At 39.2% G+C, this 20,548-nt stretch overlaps 1 protein-coding gene across 2 annotated transcripts in view; it reads left to right on the top strand.

The window, feature by feature from the left end:
- KRR1 (KRR1 small subunit processome component homolog) overlaps nucleotides 1-20,548 on the top strand; it is a 286,342-nt gene that overhangs the window by 4,670 nt on the left and 261,124 nt on the right. The gene's annotated exons all lie outside the window — the stretch shown is intronic.

Raw genomic sequence — 20,548 nt, 5'->3', positions numbered from 1 at the left:
TAGCCCCAGAAAACATCAAAAAGCTGTGAAAAGTGTTGTGTTCTCAATGCTTTTCTGTGCACAGCATCCAGGGAGAACCTGAGTGGCACCATGTAAGCACATAAACCTTTGCAGTTCCATGAACCGCAGAACATTTTAACCTACTATTTAGGGAACAAGGCATCAATAGCCTGCTGAAGGTGGAAAGGGAAAATAACTTTCCCTTCTAAGAGAAAATGAAGTTCTGTTTGTGCTTACCTCTCCTCACACCTTCAAGGCTGCATTTTTTTGAGATCGGCCTCAGTTACTGCTTAAGAAGCCACACACCTCTTTCAGTGCTCCAGTTATAGACTTAAAGGGAAAGGCCAAATCGCCAGCTGAGCCAACTGAGGGTCTTAGGTGAGCAATTTTCCAATTTAGGAAAAGGCTAGAGAAGAGGGAGCAAAGACAGCACAGTCTACTGCCAATATTAATTACAGTGAGGGAGGATTCATTTGATTAATGATGCTAATCCTTGAATTTTAGCTTTCCTTCTACAACTGTAAGTGTAGTTATTCTTTATTGTTTTAATGCAGTAGCAATATGGTACAGGACAGCGAATCTCAATGGGTAGTAGTCATAACATGCCTCCCAGGGGATATTGAGCAGTGTCTGGAGACATTTTTCGTTGTCACAATGCAGGTGGTATGGTATTGTTGCTACTGGCATCTAGTGAGTGGAGGCCAGGGATGTTGCTAGTCAGCCTGCAACACACAAGACAGCCCTCCACAACAAAGAATTATCTGGTCCAAAGTGTCAGTAGTGCCAAGGTTGAAAAACTCTAGTGCAGGGGCTAAGAGTTTTGTCTATAGAGTCAGACCAACTGGTTTCACTTCATAACTGGTGACATTCTGAAAATTACTTAATCGCTATTCCTCAATTCCCTATCTGTAAAATGAGATAATTACAGTATTTTCCTTATAGAGTTTTCAGGAGGATTAAATGAGTTTCTAGATGTAAGGTCTTTAAACAGTGCGCAGCATATGGTCAACATCATGTGAATATTAGTTGTTATTTTTGGCAAAACAGCAGCGGGTATATTAAGAATGATCAGAACAATGGAATCTCTGCACAGTATGTTTTTGAGGGGAACTTGACTAAAAACCACTTTGAAAGGAATTAATCCATATAGATGAACTAATTTCATGCAACCCATAAGATATTGGAACCCATGCGATGAACTGTGTGACACTATCATTACTCTCTGCTGGTTTCTTTGTGCCAATATTGTGCCATGCTGTTGAAAGGGAAGAAGCAATGTCAGTGTACAGTCCTAATACATCGTATGTGCTTGGGTGGTATTTGAAATTAGTTAGTAGTCATTTTGGAAGATTCATAGAAGATCAAAGTGGTGTCAATTCCTTATGTGGATATGGAGCTGTGGATATGAGACTAAAGGAAAGACTAATGGAAATACAATTGAAAATTACTCTGCTGGGTGCAGTGGCTCACGCCTGTAATCCAAGCACTTTTGGAGGCTGAGGCCGGAGGACTGCTTAAAGCCAAGAGTTTGAAACCAGCCTGGGCAACAAAGTGAGATCCCCCCCCACCACAGAAACAAAAAAAAATGGGCTGGGCATAGTAACATGCATCTGTAATCCCAGCTACTTGGGAGGCTGAGATGGGAGGATCTCTTGAGCCCAGAAGTTTGAGGCTGCAGTGAGCTTTGACGGCCGATTGGGCAATAGAGGGAGGCCCTGTGTCTGAAAAAGAAAAAAAAAAAAAAAATCACTCATTTGGCAGGGCTGTTTGTATCTGTAAGAAGTGGAGGTGATTGACCTTTAAGATAACAAAGATAAAACTCTAAAAAATGGGACTCTGGCCTTGAAAACCAAAGGTGGTGATATTTGTGGGCAGAGCCAACAAATTATCATATGATTTATTCTCTCATTAACTGTAGAGTTGAAGCTGCCTAAAAGGGACATTTAAGTAGACATGACAAATTATAGGTATTCAGCAGGGAAAAGAGGCCTGAATTGGCTGAATTGACCTGTCTGAATACTATGCCCAGAATTATGTTTAATCTTGTGGTTTTAATTTGCATAAGAGTCTGAAAATATCTCTGCTAAGCTTTGGTTAAATAGTCCTTGACCTTGAGGTTTTCATTTTATGCTCTGGATAGTTTCAGCAGCCAGGGGACCCACTCTGGCTTTTCCCTATTTTAGATTCTTTCTCTCAGAATGAAAGTTTTAATTAAGACGACGTTTAACATTAGAGGCTGTGAAACTCAGGAAGGCAATTTCACAAGGCCTCTAGAGACCAAATTTAAAGTCCCAGTTTTAGGAGCCTGTGATAAGTGCCCATTCACTCTAAATATTTGTGAACATAGAACAAGATATTTACAGTATTATTGAGATCCTCTGAGCTTCCAGGAAATGCACCTTTACATGATATACTCCCTTTTAAGCTCAAAGGGCTGCAGTTTACCTAGTTCTGGTACAGTCTCATCAGGAAAGTATAAGAGGTCAGAGGGAACAAGCTCAGAATAATAACTACCCTTCTTGAATGCCTAATATATGCAGAATCAGACACTGTGCAAGATATTTTAGCCATTTAAAAATATCATTTTAAATGATATTTTAAAATATTTAAAATGATTATTTCTAGTTTGTAGACAATAAAACAAAGGTTCAAAGAAGTCAAGTTGTTTGCTCAAGATCACACAGCTGGTAAATTGTGGCGCCCAAATCTGGATCTAGGTCTGTCTCTAAAGCCCTTTCTGCTTTATGTATTTGTCTCCTGAGCCATTAACACATAAAATACAGTTTTCAAGCACTACCACCACTCAAGGAGTCGCTACAAGGGAAATTGAGGTGGGCCATGTCTAGGGCTGGGGATCTGCATTTCTGTCTTTTTCTGACATTTTAAAATAGGGGGATTCCAAATTTTACACAGTATCACCATTGCCTTGTCACTAACCACAATATATTTACCATCTGAGGGAGGCAAGAAATATCTGTGAGTCACAAAAAAGAACAATGGGCTGATGTGTGTCCTATAGGTTCTACCTTCAAAATATATTAAGAATCTGATGACTTCTGCCCATTGCCTACTTCTGCCCACTACCACACTGGTTAAGTCACCATCATTCTTGTCTGGGGGATTGTAGCAGCTTCCCAACTGGTTTTCCTGTTTCTACTCTCACGTCCTTACAGAACATTCTCCTCATAGCATCTAGAGTGCTCCTTTAAAAAGGTAAATCTGGCTGTGTCACTCCTTGCTCACCACCCTCCAGTGGCCCAGACTGCATTTAGAATAAAATCCAAGCAACTTTGCATTACCTTCAAGTTTTAATGTTGAAGTTTAATGTTCTTCCTCCCCACTTCCCAAGTCCTTCTCTGTCCCAGCCTCTTTGTACTCGCCATAGTTTGTACCACCTGATGTTCTTCCCAGGGCTCTTTGCTGGTGAAGGAGATCAGAATATGTCACCCCAAAATATGCCTTTTTGACATAGCAATTACTTAGAGCTGAAGGCTATTAAGAAGCAGCAAATACAAGACAATTTCTCTCAACCCTCCCCCTTTCTGCCTAAAGGCCGGATCTAAATTCTCCTTTCCTAGGTCTGACTCCAGACCCTTACCAACCCAGAGACAGCACCAGAGGAATCTGCCAGCAACTCTTACTCCACTACCTTACCTCATATGTTTACCTTCCCATAGTTCCCTGCCCTTGGAAACCTAAAACTGCTTTCCTTTGTTCTGTCATTTCTCTACACATTTATTGTTCTTTGTTAAAAATGCTATAAAAGTCGAGTCCTTAAAGGTTATGAACTCGTCTCTCATGTGTAACATGCATGATTTGCATGTTAATAAACTCCCGTGTGTTTCTCCTTATTGTTTTTGTTTGTTTGTTTGTTTGTTTTTTTAGATGGAGTTTTGATCTTTTCACCCAGGCTGGAGCACAGTGACGCAGTCATGGCTCACTGCAACCTCCACCTCCCGGGTTCAAGCAATTCTCCTTCCACAGCCTCCTGAGTAGCTGGAATTACAGGCACCTGCCAGCATGCCCGGTTAATTTTTGTATTTTTTGGTAGAGACGGGGTTTCACCATGTTGGCCAGGCTAGTCTCGAACTCCTTAACTCAGATGACCCACCTGCCTCGGCCTCCCAAAGTGCTGAGATTATAGCCATGAGCCACCGTGTCCATCTGTCTCTCTTGTTAATCTGTCTGTTGTAACAGGGGTCTCAGCCAAGAACCTAGAAGGATAGAAGAAAAGATTTTTTTTTTCCCCTCCTTTACACCCAGCACTGGTAGCCTTCTGTCATCGTTCAGTTCTAGTTCAAAGGTCAGTCCTACAGACATGACTTCTCCTGGCCAACCTAAATGAAAGTCTCACATCCCAACCGCCACCTACCTGTCAGACACACACTCTCCATCATGACACCTTGTTTTCTTTAAAGCATTTATCACCAACTCACACTTTCTCCTTTATATGTGTGTTTATCAGGCTGGGCGCAGTCATGCCTGTAGTCCTAGCACTTTGGGTGGCTGAGGCAGGTGAATCACTAGAAGTCAGGAGTTCAAGACCAGCTTGACCAAAATGGTGAATAGTAGCACATGCCTGTAGTCCCAGCTGCTTGGGAGGCTGAAGCACAAGAATTACTTGAACCCAGGAGGTGGAGGTTGTAGTGAGCAGACACTGTGCCATTGCACTCCAGCCTGGGCGACAGGGTGAGACTCTGTCTCAGGAAAAACAAAACAAAACAAAACAAAAAACCTCACAGCCAGGTGCAGTGGCTCACGCCTGTAATCCCAGCACTTTGGGAGGCTGAGGCGGGTGGATCACAAGGTCAAGAGATCGAGACCATCCTGGCTAACATGGTGAAACCCCGTCTCTACTAAAAATACAAAAAATTAGCCGGGTGTGGCGGTGGGCGCCTGTAGTCCCACTACTACTTGGGAGGCTGAGGCAGGAGAATGGCTTGAACCCAGGAGACGGAGCTTGCAGTGAGCCAAGATCGCACCACTGCACTCCAGCCTGGGCGACAGAGCAAGACTCTGTCTCAAAAAAAAAAAAAAACTTCACAAAAACTATATATGTGTTTATCATCTACTTCCATCCTCTAAGAAGTTAAAGATTTTGTCTTTATTACTGTTGTAACCTCAGAGTCTAGAAAAAGTGCCTGGTTAGTATAACTTAAGAAATATGCATTAATATTGAAAAGAACACTGGGCTGGGAGTCCTGAGACCTGTATTTAACTCTGGCTCCACTACTGGTTTGTTTGCAGGGGATGCTGGACAAGTTAACCTTCTAGACTCTCAGTTTGTCTCTTCATCTACAGATTAGATTAAATGACTTCTACAACCCAGTCCTAGTCCTAAAACACTGATTCTGACATCCTGACTCACACTGGGGACCTGGGAATAGAGTTTGTTGACTCTTTTTTTGTTGTTGACCCCAAAGGAGGTGTTACACTAAATGAGAAATGCTGCAAGCCTCAGTCATCCCTACTGACAAAGAGATTTTGCTCAATGATGTTAACAATGAACTTTTAGTTAGTGCCCTGAAGGTGAGTTATGTGTATAGAAAAAGCTACTCAGAGGTTTTCTTTGGTCATAGAAATTAATATTCAGGTCGGGCGTGATGACTCATGCCTGTAATCCCAGCACTTTGGGAGACTGAGGCAGGTGGATCACCTGAGGTCAGGAATTTGAGACTAGCCTGGCCAACATGATAAAACGCCATCTCTACTAAAAATACAAAAATTAGCTGGGTATGGTGGCACGTGCCTGTAATCACAGATACTTGGGAGGCTGAGGCAGGAGAATCCCTTGATCCCGGGAGGCAGAGGTTGCAGTAAGCCAAGATTGTGCCATTGCACTCCAGCCCGGGCAACAAGAGTGAAACTCCATCCCCCCCCCAAAAAAAATTAATATTCAATTTAACAGAATTACAATTAAAAACTTCTAGTTCTGCTGGCTTTTAATTCAGTCCAAAAATTTTATTGTGTTTTACAAGTCTAGTGAATTTTAACAACTACTTTGATGGGTTTTTTGAATGATACTTAGTCCCATTTAAAATTTGGTTATTTAAATGCCTTTAAACATTTTAAATTATATTTCTTCTTCTTCTTTTTTTTTTTTTTTTTGAGACGGAGTCTCGCTCTGTCACCCAGGCTGGAGTGCAATGATACGATCTCGGCTCGCTGCAAGCTCTGCCTCCCGGGTTCACGCCATTCTCCTGCCTCAGCCTCCTGAGTAGCTAGGACTACAGGCACCTGCCACCACACCCGGCTAATTTTTTGTATTTTTAGTACAGACAGGGTTTCACTGTGTTAGCCAGGATGGTCTCGATCTCCTGACCTTGTGATCCGCCCACCTTGGCATCCCAAAATTCTGGGATTACAGGCATGAGCTACTGTGCCCGGCCATATTTCTCCACTTTTATTAATCAAAGACCTATATGGGATTGTTAGGAATACCGATTAGCATGAGCTAAGCGTAGGGGAGGGAGGGATATCCTTCACTGTACCTTTACTCTTCTATGGACTCTTTGGCTGGGTCTGGGAGCCAAACTGACACAAGGCAAATGAACAAGAGAAAAGCATGCATGTTTTACCCATGTGGAGGGGATCTCCACCAGAGTGTGAAGTTCCAAGAAATGGCCACAGCAAGATGCTTTTATAATGTTTAGACAAAAATGAATTTGTGAAGAAATGACAGGACAAAGAAATCTGCCTAGAGTAGTGAATTCTAGAGGAGTCACCAGGAGGTATACATGGGGTGTAAATCTAGTGGCAGAGTCTATTAATTCAGTCCTGTTGCAGTGCCAAGTCCCAGGTTCCAACGTTAAGAACTATTCTTTTGTCCTGGCAGTGGGAAGGCACCTGTCGCAAAGCAATCTTTATGGCTTGCACCTGACAGGAAAAGATAGGTCAGCCTTTTCCTGAAACTACAATTTTTCCAGTGTTTTCAGCTTGAAATAATCAATATGGCATATTTGGGTATAGTATGTCTTTACTCCTTCATAGGAAAGAATCTCCATAATGATTTGGTAGTTTCAGCCAAAGCAGAGGAAACTGGGGTGCTAGTTAAATATATTTTTCTTAGCCTTATCACAAACTAGTTCTTTCATAATCTTCTAGTGTTTAAAAAGAAATACAGATCTGGGCCGGGCACAGTGGCTGACACCTGTAATCTCAGCACTTTGGGAGGCTAAGGCGGGCCGATCACTTGAGATCAGGAGTTCGAGACCAGTCTGGCCAACATGGCAAAATCCCGTCTCTACTAAAAATACAAAAATTAGCCAGGTGGGGTGGTGCGACCCAGCTACTCGGGAGGCTGAGGTAGGAGAATCACTTGAACCTGGGAGACGGAGGCTGCAGTGAGCCGAGATAGCACCACTGCACTCCAGCTTGGGTGACAGAGTGAAAGTCTGTCTCAAAAAATAAATAAATAAAAAATAATTTAAAAAATAAATAAATACAGATATCCAGTTTCCACACTGAACAATCTAAAATATAATCTGTTGGGGTGGGAATCTTAATTTTTAACAAGCGTTGTCCTTGTCATTCAGGTGGTTTAGACTTCACTGTTCCTTGAACAACACTTTGAGAAGCAATCCAGTAGAAATTTTGAAATATTGAAAATAGTTTCCCGACCTCCCTCTGAATTGACTTCACAGGTCTGGTGATTTCAGGTTGGGAACCTCTGGAAGGGTGAATAATTGTCAACTCAATTCAGCTGTTCAGCCTTAGGCACTGCTTCAGCTGAAGCTCAAGAAGCTATGACTAAGTTGACCTTTTGTCATATCTCTTTTCCTCCCTGTTTATTTAAGTTACCATCTTAACTGGCTGCTGAAGTCAAAAGTGCTTTTGTTCTCTGCATGAATGGTTTGATTCACATCACACCAATATAGCTTCAAAGGGAGAAAAGTCTTTTACCTTTGGATAATCTTTCCCTCCCCCGACAAATGCCACAACTTGGCCAAAGGATTTTAAAGATTTTAGGTTTTAACTATTTCAAACTCTTCGGATTACTTCTCTCTCCTTTTTCTTCTTGGAAGAAATAGGCCAAAAGAAATAACATCCACTCACAGCATTTTTAACAAAGGCAAATTCCTGCACTTAAGACAGCAATTCGCAAATTAGGAACTTCAAAAGAACAGATTACAGGAGCCACCTCCAGAGAACCTGATTTGGGAGGTGTGGGATGGGGCCTGGGAAACTGTATTTTGATTCAGTGATTAGCTAGGTCTGTGAATCAACATTTTAGTGAATGAATCCCAGCAGATTACTTGCCCAAGGTTGGATGACAAAGAAGTGACAAATTCTAACTGGGAGTACTCTGTTCTCTCCACTCTCTCATGCTGTGATGATGATGGAAAGACAAGGAAAGGAAGAAATCAAAGGCAGTCCAAGCTACCTGCTGTTTGTAGAACCTCATGTTCTGTCATTCACTTCTCTCCTTACCTCCTTGCTCTTTCCATGTTTCAGCTGCCCTGGATTTTTTACACTGCATGCATGATCATGCATGATTGTCTTTTGTCTTCCTGCTTTTATACAAGCTGTTCTTTCAGTCTGGGATTCCTTTATGCCCAACTCCCTTTTCTCCCTGGTAAACTTCAAGACTCCATTCAAATATAACCTACTATGTGAAGCTTCCCTAATACCCCAGGCTGTGTATATCCTTCCCTTCTCTGTACTCAATTAGATTTTTGTACGTGCAGGAATTGTGGTGCTGAGAAACTCATGTTCTACTGCCTGTAATTTATTTGAAATACTTCTTCATAGATGATATGATATGTATGAGTGTCAGTTAGTGACAAACTCTACATCCTACTGGCAAGTTGATGAAGTGTCCTAAATAGGTACAATCTCAAAAAGTGATGAATTGGCATTTCCAAGCTCCTATAGTCTACATTCTGGGAGAGTTATTACAACCTAATCACTTGGAAATGACTATCTAATTGAGATCAAGGGATAATAGAAATATTTTTCCATGAGTGAAATGGATGGCATTCAGGATAATTATACTGCCCGGAAAGATAGTGCAAACACCTCTGTCTTGCATGAATGGGATATAAGAACCTGGCAAACCTAGCAATCTTGTGTTCACCCCACTTAACAGAAGCAATCTAGATTAGTTAGCTGAAACCTGCTGCTGGAACATAGGCCCCTCTGTCAACAGAACACCTTTCATGCAAGGTGCTGTCCTGAGTGACTAAAAACAGAAGCTAGGACTTCACTGAGCCTACAGGGACAGATTGTATGACAGTGTGTGTATTTGATTGTTTCACATCCATGCTAATAAATGTATGCTTGGCAGAATTTGGTCTGAGACTGGCTTTTATTGTAACATACAAACAGTAGTGAGGTTGTGTGAGAGGGCACAGATAGCTCTCATTTACCTTTGGTCTAAAGGTTTAGTAGAGGCTGCCAAGAGAACCTGACACCTATGAATGGCCAAATTGTCTTGTGACAGCAATCTTATTTATCTTTGTATACCTGGTGATGACCGTGCCTGATATAGTAAGTACTCAATAAATGCCTTTTTTTGGTCTTTAATTCATATAAATATAAAACAAAAAAGAAATTGGACCAATTTAATGATCTTCTACTGTTTTGTAGAGTTATATAATTTGTGTGAAGGTTTTTATTTAAGCTGTGAAGGTTTTTATTTAAACAGAGTGGCAACGATCAGGTTGTGAATAACAGACAATTTCATTTATAGACTCTGCTTATTTGGGAGAGCTTTGAATAAAAATTACTAATACCAGCTTTTGATGAAACCACTGCTTCAGGTGAAGTGCCTTTTGAATAGAAATAAAAATATATTAAAATAACGGTGATACATATGTTTTATGAAGTTTTTATGCTCCTCACCCCCCTCCCCAAAACACCACTATGCAATTGCCCCCAAAAAGGGCAGCTTTAAGAATAGCTGGTGGGAATCTATGACATACTTATTTGCAAACAGTGGTATTCATTTTTCAACACTGTCAAGAAAATTCATCTAAAGAAATTATAAGCCTAAAGAGTTCCTACATTGGCTATTTATCATCAGAAGCATTTCACACAATGAATAGGCTTTACACGTTGTTAAGCAACTCCAGGAACATTGCTCAATGAAATTTGTTGGAAAGATGATTGAATATTATTTAAGTAGAACTTTACACACAGTAAATAGTACATTTGCAGACTGCTGAGAAAATTGATGAAAAGTATAATGTTCCATTTTGGACTCTAAACAAAAGGCAATCAATTAGCAGAAGCAGTTTGAATAATGTGAAAGAAACTACCTAGAAAGTCTCCTGCTGAAAGATCAGACCTCAGCCTGAAATAACTGCTTTTGCATTAAAAAGATCTATGGCTTGGCATAAACACAACACAAAAGGGAAGTAAGAACAAAATCCATTTCTGGACCGGCATTCCTCCCCAAAGCTGGATTTCTCCTGAGCTCCCTTTCTTTTCATTGTCTCACCTTTATTACGGGCTGCATTTCAACTTCCTATTGAGTCCACAGCCAAACTCTGGGCCAGCCTTTCATGTATCCTCCCTAGCAGAGATTTTAAGTGATCTAAGGAGGGATCACTAACAAGAAGTCTAGAGAGTGTTACTGATTTCCAGAACTAGCCTTACAAAAATAGGCAGCTGAACCCTGCTCTACATCAAGGGACCAAAATTACTATTGAACAAGTCTCACACAAAACAGTTTTAGATCACGGACACATATTTACAAAAAAATAACTATTGTCTCACAGGTAATTTCATAGTACTTGTGTATTTTCTTTGCATAATAAATTTAATCGATTTGCATATGGGGAAAATCAGAAGTCTTAGAAAAGAAGTTATAATCTAAAACAAAACAAAATACCATCCTAAAACACATTGAACTTGAGGGATTCCAGCTAGGAAAGTGAAATCTGCTGATTATGTAGCTAGTATTTCTCATAACTGACTTCAATTAGCGAGCTAACTTACTGGATTGTGTGACACTCTCTATTTCGTCTGTAAAACAGACTACCTGAGGCTGGGCGCAGTGGCTCATGCCTGTAATCCCAGCACTTTGGGAGGCTGGGATGGGTGGATCACCTGAGGTCAGGAGTTTGAGACCAACCCTGCCAGCATAATGAAACACCATCTCTACTAAAAATACAAAATTTAGCTGGGCACAGTGGTGTGTGCCTGTAATCCCAGCTACATACATTTATGTAAAAGGAAAAATGGAACTCATTGCAAGGAAGAAACTATTCTGTCCCTCTAAGATTCTGGCTGAATATTTATGCTGAATGATCAGTAAGATGGTAATATATGTCAGTCATTAAACACTATAGAGTTGGCCATAACTGACTGCATTTTTTAAATAACTTCTCCATTATGAATCCATTTATTATTATATATTTAATTAATATTGATTTTGAGATTGAGGGAATTGGATAATAAAAACATATTGTATTTATTACATTGGATTTTCATTAAATTGTAACTTTTGTAGCAAAGCTCTGTTGTTTTTTATTAATATGACAAAAGGAAATATTATTGTATTGTTACAATCAATCCAAGAGATAAAATATTGAAAGTGTACCATGAGAGTCCTCTTGCAGAAATAACAGAGGAAGAGCTATAAATAAATATTTTCAGCGTGTCTTCTGAAAATATTAAAGACAAAACTAACATCTCCAGTTGGTTCTTGGAAAAACAATTGTCTCTTATATTTGAAATTATGTAGTTACCTTGTGTTTTTTCATCAAACATCAATTACTGTGTCAATTATGCCTATTTATTATAATTGATCACAGTGCCTTATACTAATGTCCTATTTATAAATTTGAATTTTAGAAAGCACATATATGGGATTCAGTTTAGAAATAGAATATATTCAGGACTGATACTTCCATAACCTTTGTGTTTATCTTCCTGTGGTTCAATCAGAATGAAATTTGGAGTGTTTATTAACATTTTTGTCTTCCTGATAATACTATGGATCTGTCAGCTGACATGCTGTCCTTCACATGTGAAAATTACCGTTCTGGTTTGTTGTGAATCAAGTGTGAGAGCGAAGATGTCTTTTCTCTCCTGGTCTGCTCTCTACCCATGTTCTCTTGCTGATTCCCTTTCTGACCGTTGGAATGAGAGGGCTGCCCAGTGAGTGGAACAACTATGGCCATGAAGCAGCACAAGGTGATTGCTTCTTGTGGGGATGGAGCCCAGGCTGGCTTGGCCTTTTGAGCACTGTTTTGACCCTTCTAGCTGTTGCCTTAGTGAAATGCACTAGTACAGCTTGCTGCTTTGAATGACAGGAATTTTTCCACATGAAGATACCTGGTATTAGTAACAGGCTTCTTTGTATCTGCACACTCTCCCTTTTACTTGAAACTTGGAGGTATCATTGACTTAATACTCATTTTAATTTAAAGTTATTTTTCTTTAGATAGGAAAATGATTCTGAAAATGCAAGACTAGATTTATCGTTCTCTCTCTTTTGAGACCTTTATGGATTATGTCTCTCCATGGAGGAAACTAGCGTCCTTCACACATAGAATAGGTGGGAGGGATGGAGGCATCCTTTCTGCTGTAGTGAAAGCTTTCAATATGGAAATATGACTTAGTGAATCAAGCTGCCATATTGTGCAGGGTGTACCTAAGGCAAAAGCTAAGTCAAGAGCAGGCTGATTTGTAACATTAGTGCAGATAGAGACATCTACCATGTAAACCACTCTGCCTGGCCCATGCCATCATTGAGGGGCTGGTGGGACTGGAACAGGGATCCTAGCCCAGGCATGGTTGAAACACAAGGTACATTTGGAGTTGCAGCTTTTTTTTTTTTTTTTAAGTCTTTCATATTGAAGTCCTATAATGAAATAATTTAAGTTTATTGCAGCTTTATTCCCCTTGAAGGGAAACAGTATTTTTTTTCTTCTTCTTCTTTTTTTTTTTTTTTGTTCGTTTTTTGCTAACCAGGAATCTACAGGGCTGAGGGTCTACATGTGGAAGGAATGTTACATCATCTACCTGAATTATTTATTTATTCAACACCTATTATGTGCCAGAGATTGTGCTTCATGCTCAGAATGTAAGATAAAAGGCAGAGATGGTACCTGCTCCCATGGAACTCACTACTTCACTCTGGATTAACTGTGGAGGTCCATGGATAGACAAAAAGCAAACATGCAAACAAAATTTTAAAAATCTGTATTTATAGCTTGTGAAGGAAATAAAAACCAGTAGAGGGATCAGAGGTCTGTGTTGACACTAGTACAAACTTTTCCTGACATTGAGCACCCCAAGATCAGGCTTTAAGATACCCAGTGCTGGGGTACCCCATAAGACACTGGAAAGAAGGGATCACTTTCCTCATCTCATTGCCGAGGATCAGAGAAATGTCCAGTAGGCAAGGTGAACTTTCAAGGTGTTCTTTCTTTGTCATTTGCTTATGAGGAGAAAATTTGAATTTCCTAAGCCATTTACTATCTCCTGCAGCTTTTTCCAAGAATTGTTTCATATGACCCAAGGGTAAAGTTTCTGTCAGAGTTCTTAGCACATACATGAAGGTATTCAACTGTCACCTTAATGACTTTATGTACTGCTACGTTAAATGGAAAATGTACCACTTGGATGAAACCAAAGAAACCTGAAAATGGGGTTTAGAAAATTACACTGTTACTATGGCAATATCATCTCCTTGGCAGTTGAAGAAAATCATTTAATATAGGTATAAAACTCTAGTAAATATTGGACAGCTTTATGGAAATGTAATAAACTGTAGTCATACATCAAAAAGCACTAAAACTCATTTTGCATTTATGGCACACAGCAAAATTATAATACAGATGAGGACTAAATGACCTATAAATGTTAAACACATAGTTAAGCATAGAATATGTCACCCAGAGTCTTCGTGGTGTTTCTGTGCAATATGTTCAAGTCAGATCCAATTATGTGGAGAAGCACCTGCCTTTTTCTAAGCCTATGTATATTTTGGCCCCTTTCTGGGGCAGAAAGGGAGAACAGAAACCATATCCATTTGCCTGCAGTTAATCAGGTAAGATATCATGTGAAATGAGCAAGCCTCTGTCCTCTGATATGAATTTAACAGGGTAAATGCTGATAACATTGTTACCCTAATCCTGTTACTGCTCAGCCTGATCCAAAATATAATTGCGTTTTATGTTGTATGCCACATACTCTAGTTTGCGAGGAAACCATTGATTTTACTCGCCAGACATAGCTGTTGTTTTGCACTTTTTCAGACGCCGCTGTAAGAAGCTGAGCTTACAGGTGTTTTGAATAACAGTCCTGGGATATAAAAGCTATTCCATTTGTAGGGAGCATTTTACCCTGCAAAGAAATAGATTTCTCCCCAGCGGATGGTCCAGATTTCCTGCAGAAAAAAAAAACAAACAAAACGAACAAACAAACAAACAAAAAATCTGAAAGGGACAGGGTCTTTCTAGGACACAAAGAGGAGGCATTTCCAGCTAAGACATTGAAAGTGAATGTGCATTTTACCATGTAATTCAGGCAGCTATTCTGTGGTAATCAAGGTGGGGTATACTGCTTACTCATAAGATGGCCAAAGTGAAACAGTCAGTCAATTATCACATTCTCAAAATGCAAAACAACAGAAGTGACTGATGGTTTTCATTGAGTCAGCCAGTGAGCTAAAGCAAAGTCATCTATCTAGGAACTCCATGTGGGCAAACCATAGGCACTATTTTTGTTTTTTATGATTCATACTCCTAGTATCTCACATGCGACTTTGAAGGTTTCCATGCTCTGTTTCTTTGATTCCTATGCTTGAGAAGTTCTCAATGACTCTGGCTCCAAATTCTTCAGGCAGCTTTTGCACTCTCTTTCAGCACCGGTTGCTCTGCTTTCCAGCTCTACAGGGACATCACTTAGTGTATATTCCTAACCTCTTTTTAGGACTCTGTTGAATCCTGTACTTGCTTAAAGGAATCTATTGCATGGAAGAATTGAGAGCAGCATTTATTGAAGAGCATTCTTAGGTAAAATTGTTGGCTTGGCAGGGGACAAAAAAGACAAAGAACTGCAATGTAATTAAATGCAAAATGATTGGTTATTTTACTTTCTATTAGAATGTAACATTTGAAGTGAGAAGTGGGGAAGGGATGATGCTGTACAGGTAGATAATGCTAATGGGAACACTGGTGGAATACTTTTTAAATGCTAGGCATGAAGAGTTTTACATGGATCATCTCATTTGATCAGTAAAAGTTTTAAGGTAGGTATTAGTTTATGTTTTTCAGAAGAAGAACTAGGTTAAAAAAAATAACTTGCTTAGGGTCATGTAACAATAAAGCAGTAGTGCCAGGACTCAAACTCATGTCTAATTGAATCTAAGTCTAAGCTTTAAACCACTACGCTATGCTAAGGTAAAATTAGTCTAGTTGTAGCTCTGTACAATATAGCAATCCCTCTAATGGAAACAAAGGGAACTATAAATAACCCCCATCATAGAATTAAAACTTAGAGCATCTTTGCACCACTAAATCCCTGAAAGGCCATGCACATTAGGGCTGTCCTTGAGGGACCAGAGAGCTGATGCAGAGCCACAAGAAAGATGTCAGAAAATTGATGGTCAGCCCAGCTCAATACTAAGTTGGAAAAGTGAAAGTGAACAGTGAGTTGGGAAATAAAATCATTGATCAGATGCTGGAAAGAAGGTATAAATCAAGACATGGCTAATGTGAATATAAAAAGTTTGATTCTGACTGGATGTTGCAAAATCAGAAATCTGGCTGATGTCCAATCCCATTGGGCCAGAATCAGCAATACCTTAAAGAACCTTGATAGAAAGAAAGGGAGAGACAGAGAAAGAGAGAGAGAGAGAGAAATTAGTTTGCATATGATGTATTCTTATTATTTAAAAATTAGAACATTCAGGGACATTTTTTCAAAAGAAAATTTATCATAGTTTCCACTTTGAAAAGAAAATCACAGTTGTAACATTTCTATGTATTTCCTTCTAGACTTTTTCTCCTCTAGGTAAAAGATTTGTATACGTCTACACAAATGTACCAAAGTATATATGCAGTTTAGTGTCCAACTTATTTCTTTTAATATAATGTATTTTACATTATTATAATTTTATAAGCGTTATTTTATCTATGTAATATTCTGTTACTTAACTGTACAGTTATTTGCTTTTTCCTTTGATTAGATGTTAGAGAATTAGCATTTAACAATTTTAGCTGGTATCAATATCAATTCTCTGATATGTATTGCTTTTCCTTTCCAGTTTAGGACTATTTCTTCAGATACCCTAGGTAGAATTTGTAGGTTGAAGGTTAAAGACAGGTATTTTTGGTTTTTTTTTTTTTTTTTTTTTTTTTTTTTTTTTTTTTTGAGACGTAGTCTCGCTTTGTCACCCAGGCTGGAGTGCAGTGGCACAATCTTGGCTCACTGCAAGCTCCGCCTCCCGGGTTCATGCCATTCTCCTGCCTCAGCCTCCCGAGTAGCTGGGACTACAGGTGCCCGCCACCACGCCCGGCTAATTTTTTGTATTTTTAGTGGAAACGGGGTTTCACCGTGTTAGCCAGGATGGTCTCAATCTCCTGACCTTGTGATCCACCCGCCTCGGCCTCCCAAAGTCCTGGGATTACAGGCATGAGCCATTGCGCCCAGCCTTGTATTATCAGTGGAGACGGAGTTTCACCATGTTAGCCAGGATGGTCTGCATCTCCTGACCTGGTGATCCGCCCGCCTCAGAAGTGCTGGGATTACAGGCGTGAGCCACCGTGCCTGGCCTAAAGACAGGTTTGACCTCTGACACATGTTACCTAATTGTTTTCACTTCCTTCAGTAGCATTTAAGGGTACTCTTTCACTATATTATAAGCATTAAGTTTTTATAAAAAGAAAAACAATCACAAATATTAGGCAGAAAATGACAATGTGTTGATAGAAAAATTACGTATCTTGAATTCCTAGTAAGCAGGATATTTTCCCCTAAGATGGCTAGTTATTTGCATTTCCACTTTCTGTGAATTTTCTGTGCACATCCATTTCCCATTTATATTTTGAGATCTTTTCCCCTGTCTTATTGGGAAGTACATGTGGTACATATGGAAGAGTGTATAAAACGTATGTACAGCTTGAAATATAATTCTACAGAGAACTGTGCAATCAGGCCTCAAGTTAGGAACCCACAAAGTAAAAGGTGGTTTCCTCATTCGCCTTCCTGCCTGCTGGCCCAAGGCCCACTTTCCCTCCTAGACCATGGTCTAGAGTGTTTGCTCTTCCCACCTCCCTCCCTCACCCAAAACATGATCCTGACTTTGGATCATCAATCCCTTGCTTTTCTTAATATTTTTATTACCTATGTAGGGATTCATAAACAGTTTAGTTGTGCCTGTTTTCGAACTTCATAAAAACGAAATCATTGTCTGAACTCCCATGAGTGGATCATTTTGTGTAACATTTGGTTCGTAGGATTCATTCACGTTAATGTGTGGAGCTGTGGTAGGTCACAGTAATTATTCTATCTATTTATTTCAGCAATTTCAAATATGATAGAAAATGTTCTCTATCATGTTTAAGGCAAATGTTTTCCCAGTTTTAAAAAGTTTCTTATAATTTTGGTTATGTTTTAACACAGAGACATTTTAGACAAGTTTACATAGTAAAATCTATTGATCTTTTCCTTTATGAATTATTTTATTCCTTTGAAACTTAGAGGGACCTTCCCCTTCAGGATGTTGATAAATATTTGCTCTTATTTTAGCTCTTTCATGATTTGATTTCTTTTTTTGAGGAAAAAAAAAAAAAAAACTTTAGCACTCTAATCCATCTGTATTTATTCTGGCTTATGGTTTGATTTGACATTGAGATCGATTTTCCTTCCAAATAGGTAACTGCTTATTGAGTAATTCTTTCCCACACCCATTGGGGCTGCTTTCTTTGGGTAGCTGAGATGAGGCAGAGCTGGATTTACAGATGTAAGGCAAGAAAGCAAGTAAGTCCAGGCACAGTGTTGGACAGAGCGGGAGTGATTTAGTATAAAGTTGCTTACTAGCCATGGCTTGTCTTCCCACAGACTCTATTTATGTGAGAAATGCACTTCTGCCATTGCTATTTTGTCATTTTTGTCACTTGCAGCTGCACCTAATTTTAACAAATTCTGATTCACCCTATTTGCTCTTAATCATTAGATAAGAAATGCAGCTTTTCCTTCTCTTTGTATATATAAAAAAGCCTCTCAAATAATAGATAAGAAATATTAGACTTTGTCTCCATCTTCAGTGTTAAACTCTGCAAAGCCCTTTTTTGGCCATTTCATCCAGATTGCTTTTTCCTGATTTGCAGAGTTTTCTTTTGGCTTCCTGAAATGCGTCAATGTTCCTCCAGCCTGGGATTAATTCTATGTAGAATGGAGGATTGTTTGGTATTTCTCTTAACATAGATTAATTTTATTTCTTAATTTTAGGGTGGTGTTGGTATCTTTTGGTTATTTCTTAAATGAGCATAATAGTTGTTAAAAAAATAAGGTTATACTTTTCATTGGTGCATTTGTTCTTTTCTGACTTGTGTGCATTCAAAGTGAATAAATGATATTCTGGCCTAGAGAATCACTCATCACTTGGTGCCTTGTTGTGTACACAAGAGCCAAAGAGCATAATAATAATACTTGGAGGAAGGCCAGAGAGAAGATGATGAAAACTGCACAAGAAACAGTGTACATCTCTGCTTATTAGCTATGGGTGTCTAATTCAATAAAATGATTTTTTAAAGTGTGTGTATATTAATGTCTCATGGTCCTGAGCAGAAGATAATTATGTCTTCGTTTCAGTCAGAATTGCAATTCAGAAATGGGTTCGGGAAGTAAATATTAAATAGTAAATGAATAATAGTTCAGAGTTTGCCTACTCATTGCTTCTCAGAGAATGCGAGATGAATTACAGGTTCTATTAAGATGGTTTTAGTTGAGTAATTGGGACTTTTGTGCTTTGCTTGCCTATTTCCTACTCTTTTTCTGGATTGAGTTGTTTATTTGGTTTACATTCCCCTAAACAGAGTTCTTTTTTTAAGCATCAGAGTAAATACTGGTTCACATCAATAGACACATAAAAAGTTATTGAAGAGTCCGAGTGGTGTGGAGCATGGAGTTTGGAATCAGGAACACCTGGTTCAAAGCCCACTTCTACAATTTACAGGGCACTTGACCTCAGGCAATCTATTTGATATCTCTGAGTCTTAATTTCCTTGTGTAAATAGAAAAAGTGGTATCTTATTTCCAGTTTTGTTCTGATACTTTTTCTTTATTTCAGAATTTCCAAGTTACTAGAATATGGGTAACCCATAAAACAACTGGCCATATAGTGCCTACTGATTATATGGTGACTGGGACATAGCAAGCACTTACCAATTACTTGTTAAATAAAGGAGTGGCAATTATGTGTCTACACCTCTATACTTTATATTTAGTTTCCCTTAGAATTCCCACAAAACAGATACAGTGTGTTGCCATGAATGGCCTTGATGGTAAGGATGGAGTTGGGAGGGTGGATAAAGATTTCAGTTGTAAGACAGGATGTAGTGTGTGTGTGTGTGTGTGTGTGTGTGTGTGTGTGTGTGTGTGTGTGTGTGTAAAAATCCAGAGCCCATCAAAAGACATCTGGTTTGCTTTGGTATTTCACTCACATAAGGAAATGTAAACAGACAGCTCTGTTTGGATTATGACTCTTAAAAGCTATCAGCCTATTTCAGGTATCAGGTAGTTTGTAGTTTTGACATTAGCTCTACCCCACTGAGAGATATAAACCCTCTCAGGTGCAGCATTTTAATGTTTAGATTTTTTCTCAGGATTCTGAGCCAGGGGAAATAAACTGAAGAAATTAAGTGAGGTCAACAGATTGTGCATAAAGATGGCCTCCTTTCTGGAAGTAAGAGTCAGGGAACTCCTCTCCCAAATGAATGGGTTGATGTTCCCCACATTCACCATCAGGAGAATTTGAGTGAATTACTTCAGAAAGCTACTTCACAAGAACTTTGTGTGATGGTGACTTCCTTGATTACACATCTGTGAAATTCAGTGTCTGCAAACCACAAGGTTTAAACCACAGTGTTTAAAGCACACACATTTCATTGAGGTACAAATTGATTGGAATCCTTGGCATCCCTTTAGCTCCATACCAACTAATTTTTATTAGGCTACTTTGATTATATGTCTGACCTTTTTGTCTCCCCTCTGTCTTCCATCCTTTCCTCTCCTTAACTAGATAAAACAAGATAATATGTAAGAAAGAAACTTTTATTTAACGGCAAAGTACTATGTCCACATCAGAATAACAACTTATTGATTTATTTAGCCACCCAAATTAACCTGCAACTTGGTCCCAAAAGCAAAACGCACTTGGAAAAAAAGGTTTCTAGAATTAAAACTTTTTTTCTCCTTTGAGAACTTTTTCTTTACAACCAAACCTACTGAGAACATGTGCTTCATCTTTTTTGATACTTTGTTCCTTTGTGTTCTTACTGCACCAGATTGGACTGTGGCATCCCTGGTTTTATAGCATTTCTATTTTCACTGCATCTGTAGCTTGGCTTAGACCTCAAAGTGCTAAAGT

The sequence above is a fragment of the Macaca mulatta genome, chromosome 11, assembly GCF_049350105.2.
Source record: "Macaca mulatta isolate MMU2019108-1 chromosome 11, T2T-MMU8v2.0, whole genome shotgun sequence".
Taxonomy (NCBI): Eukaryota; Metazoa; Chordata; class Mammalia; order Primates; family Cercopithecidae; genus Macaca; species Macaca mulatta.
Note: the sequence above shows the minus strand (reverse complement) of the source record. Positions and strands in the feature narration are given on the sequence as shown.